Below are 6319 nucleotides of genomic sequence, written 5' to 3' on the forward strand. Positions count from 1 at the left end.
TCTATCCAATGACCACTTAAATGCCCTTAAAGTTGGCGAATCTACTACTGCTGCAGGCAGGGCGTTCCACGCCCTTACTACTCTCTGAGTAAAGAAACTACCTCTCACATCTGTCCTATATCTATCACCCCTCAACTTGAAGGTTTGTCCCCTCATGTTTGCCATCACCATCCGAGGAAAAAGAAGCTCACTATCCACCCTATCTAACCCTCTGATTATCTTATATGTCTCTATTAACTCACCTCTCCTCCTCCTTCTCTCCAACGAAAACAACCTCAAGTCCCTCAGCCTTTCCTCGTAAGACCTTCCCTCCATACCAGGTAACATCTTAGTAAATCTCCTCTGCACCCTTTCCATAGCTTCCACATCCTTCCTATAATGCGGTGACCAGAACTGCACGCAATACTCCAGGTGCGGTCTCACCAGAGTTTTGTACAGCTGCAGCATGACCTCGTGGCTCCGAAACTCGATCCCCCTATTAATAAAAGCTAACATACAATATGCCTTCTTAACAGCCCTATTAATCTGGGTAGCAACTTTCAGGGATTTATGTACCTGGACACCAAGATCTCTCTGTTCATCTACACTACCAAGAATCTTCCCATTAGCCCAGTACTCTGCATTCCTGCTACTCCTTCCAAAGTGAATTACCTCATACTTTTCCGCATTAAACTCCATTTGCCATCTCTCAGCCCAGCTCTGCAGCCTATCTACGTCCCTATGTACCCTACAATATCCTTCGGCACTATCCACAACTCCACCGACCTTAGTGTCATCTGCAAAATTACTAACCCACCCTTCTACACCCTCTTCCAGGTCATTTATAAAAATAACAAACAGCAATGGCCCCAAAACAGATCCTTGCGGTACACCACTAGTAACTAAACTCCAGGATGAACATTTGCCATCAGCCACCACCCTCTGTCTTCTTTCAGCTAGCCAATTTCTGATCCAAAGCTCTAAATCACCTTCAACCCCATACTTCCGTATTTTCTGCAATAGCCTACCGTGGGGAACCTTATCAAACGCCTTACTGAAATCCATATACACCACATCCACTGCTTTACCCTCATCCACCTGTTTGGTCACCTTCTCGAAAAACTCAATAAGGTTTGTGAGGCACGACCTACCCGTCACAAAACCGTGCTGACTATCTCTAATGAACTTATTCTTTTCAAGATGATAATCAATCCTGTCTCTTATAACCTTTTCCAACATTTTACCCACAACCGAAGTAAGGCTCACAGGTCTATAATTACCAGGGCTGTCTCTACTCCCCTTCTTGAAAAAGGGGACAACATTTGCGATCCTCCAGTCTTCCGGCACTATTCCTGTCGACAATGACGACATAAAGATCAAGGACAAAGGCTCTGCAATCTCCTCCCTAGCTTCCCAGAGAATCCTAGGATAAATCCCATCTGGCCCAGGGGACTTATCTATTTTCACACTTTCCAAAATTGATAACACCTCCTCCTTGTGAACCTCAATCCCATCTAGTCTAGTAGCCTGAATCTCAGTATTCTCCTCAACAACATTTTCTTTCTCTACTGTAAATACTGACGCAAAATATTCATTTAACACTTCCCTATCTCCTCTGATTCCATACACAACTTCCCACTACAATCCTTGATTGGCCCTAATCTAACTCCAGTCATTCTTTTATTCCTGATATACCGATAGAAAGCCTTAGGGTTTTCTCTGATGCTATCCGCCAATGACTTCTCGTGTCCTCTCCTTGCTCTTCTTATCTCGCCCTTTAGATCCTTCCTGGCTAGCTTGTAGCTCTCAAGCGCCCTAACTGAGCCTTCACGTCTCATTCTCACATAAGCCTTCTTCTTCCTCTTGACAATCGCTTCAACTTCTTTGGTAAACCATGGCTCCCTCGCTCGACAACTTCCTCCCTGCCTCACAGGTACATACTTATCAAGGACACACAGTAGCTGCTCCTTGAATAAGCTCCACATTTCGATTGTTCCCATCCCCTGCAGTTTCCTTCCCCATCCTACGCATCTAAATCTTGCCTAATCGCATCATAATTTCCTTTCCCCCAGCTATAATTCTTGCCCTGCGGTATATACCTGTCCCTGCCCATCGCTAAGGTAAACCTAACCGAATTGTGATCACTATCACCAAAGTGCTCACCTGCATCTAAATCTAACACCTGGCCGGGTTCATTTCCCAGTACCCAATCCAATATGGCATCGCCCCTGGTTGGCCTGTCTACATACTGTGTCAGAATACCTTCCTGCACACACTGGACAAAAACTGACTCATCTAAAGTACTCGAACTATAGTATTTCCAGTCGATATTTGGAAAGTTAAAGTCCTCCATAACAACTACCCTGTTGCTCTCGCCCCTGTCGAGAATCATCTTCGCTATCCTTTCCTCTACATCGCTGGAACTATTCGGAGGTCTATAAAAGACTCCCAACAGGGTAACCTCACCTCTCCCGTTTCTAACCTCGGCCCATACTACCTCAGTAGACGAGTCCTCAAACGTCCTTTCTGTCGCTGTAATAGTCTCCTTGATTAACAATGCCACACCCCCCACCCCCCCCCCCGCCCCCCCCCCGCCCCGCTCACAGTTCTGGGAGGGAAATCTCAGGCTTCGGGCCTGGACAGCTGATGTCACAGCTGCCAGCGGTGGAGCGATAAAAATCAACGATGCTCAAAAGACCAGAATTGGAGCAGGGCCAGAATCTCGGGGGGAGTGAACCAAACAAAATCCGGCCCTTTGTATCCCCCTCACAGCTTACATTCCCACCGAGCTTTTTATTAACAATCAATTTCCCTCTTGCAGTTCTATTTCGCACCAAGATATGTCAGTCTCATGCCATTTCACAGCAAGCTGCAGACAAGCTTACTTTACTGCCAGTCTAATACTGTGTTGAGTGGACAAGGATGTGTGTGGTGTGCAGTGTGTGGTATGCAGCAAGCTTAGACTCAAACCGAAGAAGCTGCATCTTTCCAAGCGGAAGGGCCGCCTGCACAGCAACACCAGCAGAATTTCTTATCCACAGCTGTAACGTAAGTTTCTAAATTCACTTGATAAAGTCCTTCAAAGCACTCCTGCAGGGGATGCAGAGACCAAGTGGGCCCACATCAGAGATGCCATCTGTGACTCAGCTATGATCACCTATGGCAAACGTGTGAAGCAGAATGCAGACTGGTTTCAATCACACTTTGAAGAGCTGGAACCTGTCATAGCCGCTAAGCGCATTGCACTGTTGAACTACAAGAAAGCCCCCAGCGAGTTAACATCCGTCGCTCTTAAAGCAGCCAGAAGCGCTGCACAAAGAACAGCCAGGCACTGTGCAAATGACTACTGGCAACACCTATGCAGTCATATTCAGCTGGCCTCTGACACCGGAAACATCAGAGGAATGTATGATGGCATGAAGAGAGCTTTTGGGCCAACCATCAAGAACATCGCGCCCCTCAAATCTAAATCAGGGGACACAATCACTGACCAACGGAAGTAAATGGACTGCTGGGTGGAGCACTACCTAGAACTGTACTCCAGGGAAAATGTTATCACTGAGACCGCCCTCAATGCAGCCCAGTCTCTGCCAGTCATGGATGAGCTGGACGGACAGCCAACAAAATTGGAACTCAGTGATGCCATTCATTCTCTCGCCAGCAGAAAAGCACCTGGGAAGCACAGCATTACCCTAAAATAATCAAGAGTACCAAGCCTGATATACTTCCAGCACTCTACGAACTGCTTTGCCTGTGCTGGGACGAGGGAGCAGTACCACAGGACATGCACGATGGCAATATCATCACCCTCTATAAGATCAAGGGTGACCGCGGTGACTGCAACAATTACCGTGGAATCTCCCTGTTCAGGATAGTGGGGAAAGTCTTCACTCGACTCGCTTTAAACAGGCTCCAAAAGCTGGCTGAGCGTGTCTACCCTGAGGCACAGTGTAGCTTTCGAGCAGAGAGATCCAACATTGACATGCTGCTCTGCCTTTACCAGCTACAGGAGAAATGCCGTGAACAACAGATGCCCCTCAACGTTGCTTTCATAGATCTCACCAAAGCCTTTGACCTCGTCAGCAGACATGGTCTCTTCAGACTACTAGAAAAGATTGGATGCCCACCAAAGCTACTAAGTATCATCACCTCATTCCATGACAATATGAAAGGCACAATTTAGCATAACAGCACCTCATCAGAGCCCTTTCCTATCCTGAGTGGCATGAAACAGGGCTGTGTTCTCGCACCTACACTGTTTGGGATCTTCTTCTTCCTGCTGCTCTCACATACATTCAACCCTTCAGAAGAAGGAATTTTTCTCCACACAAGATCAGGTGGCAGGTTGTTCAACCTTGCCCGTCGAAGAGCGAAGACCAAAGTACGGAAAGTCCTCATCAGGGAACTCCTCTTTGCTGACGATGCTGCTTTAACATCTCACACTGAAGAGTGGCTGCAGAGACTGATCGACAGGTTTGCGGCTGCCTGCAACGAATATGGCCTAACCATAAGCCTCAAGAAAAAGAACATCATGGGACAGGACGTCAGAAATGCTCCATCCATCAATATCGGCGACCACGCTCTGGAAGTGGTTCAAGAGTTCACCTAACTCGGCTCAACTATCGCCAGTAACCTGTCTCTCGATGCAGAAATCAACAAGTGCATGGGAAAGGCTTCCACTGCTATGTCCAGACTGGCCAAGAGAGTGTGGGAAAATGGCGTACTGACACGGAACACAATAGTCCGAATGTATCAAGCCTGTGTCCTCAGTACCTTGCTCTATGGCAGCGAGGCCTGGACAACGTATGTCAGCCAAGAGCGACGTCTCAATTCATTCCATCTTCGCAGCCTCCAGAGAATCCTTGGCATCAGGTGGCAGGACCGTATCTCCAACACATCCCCAGCATAGACACCCTACTGAGCCAGTGGCACTTGAGATGGCTTGGCCATGTGAGCCACATGGAAGATGGCAGGATTCCCAAGGACACATTGTACAACGAGTTCATCACTTGTATCAGACCCACCGGCCGTCCATGTCTCCGCTTAAAAGACGTCTGCAAACGCGATATGAAGTCCTGTGACATTGATCACAAGTCGTGGGAGTCAGTTGCCAGTGATCGCCAGAGCTGGCGGGTAGCCATAAAGGTGGGGCTAAAGTGTGGCGAGTCGAAGAGACTTCGCAGTTGGCAGGAAAAAAGACAGAAGCGCAAGGGGAGAGTCAACTGTGTAACAGCCCTGACAACCAATTTTATCTGCAGCACCTGTGGAAGAGTCTATCACTCTAGAATTGGCCTTTATAGCCACTCCAGGCGCTGCTTCACAAACCACTGACCACCTCCAGGTGCTTACCCATTGCCTCTCGAGACAAGGAGGCCAAAGAAGAAGAAGATTCTTACACCTCTCTGAGATTTGCCTGCATATTTTCTCCTCTATCTCTTCCTGTCTGTTTAGAGGCCTGTAGTACACTCCCAGCCAAGTGATTGTCCCCTTTTTGTTTTTAAGTTCTACCCATATAGCCACATTTGAGGAATTTCTAAGATATTATCCTTCCTTACTGCAGTAATTGACTCCTTGATCAACAGTGCAATGCCACCTCCTCTTTTACCCCCTCACCTGTCTTGCCTGCAGATTCTGTACCCTGGAATACTGAGCTGCCAGTCCATCCCCTCCCTCAACCATGTCTCTGTGATAGGAATAAGATCATAATCCCATGTGCGAATCATCGCCCTCAATTCATCTGCCTTATTAGTAAGACTCCTTGCATTAAAATAGATGCAATCCATCCTTGCATTTTTCACTTGTGCCGTAACAGGTCTATATTTGCTCTGCCTTCCAGACTGACTCAGTTGCTCTTTTAAATTTGACTGTGTTTAACCCCCTACTGTACCTCCACTCTGTATCCGACCCCCCTGCCAAATTAGTTTAAACCCCCACTACCCCCCAAAACAGCACTAGCAAACCTCTCAGCAAGTATGTTGGTCCCGTTCCAGTTCAGGTGCAACCCGTCCAACTTGTACAGGTAGGTCCCACCTTTGCCAGAAACAGACCCAGTGGTCGAGGAAACTAAGGCCCTCCCTCCTGCACAATATCCTCAGCCATGCATTCATCTGCTCTACCCTCTTATTCCTATAGTTATTAGTTTAGTTTAGTTTCGAGATACTGCACTGAAACAGGCCCTTCGGCCCACCGAGTCTGTGCCGACCATCAACCACCCATTTATATTAATCCTACACTAATCCCATATTACTACCACATCCCCACCTGTCCCTATATTTCCCTACCACCTACCTATACGAGGGGCAATTTATAACGGCCAATTTACCTACCAACCTGCAAGTCA

The sequence above is a fragment of the Heterodontus francisci genome, unplaced genomic scaffold, assembly GCF_036365525.1.
Source record: "Heterodontus francisci isolate sHetFra1 unplaced genomic scaffold, sHetFra1.hap1 HAP1_SCAFFOLD_337, whole genome shotgun sequence".
Lineage (NCBI taxonomy): Eukaryota > Metazoa > Chordata > Chondrichthyes > Heterodontiformes > Heterodontidae > Heterodontus > Heterodontus francisci.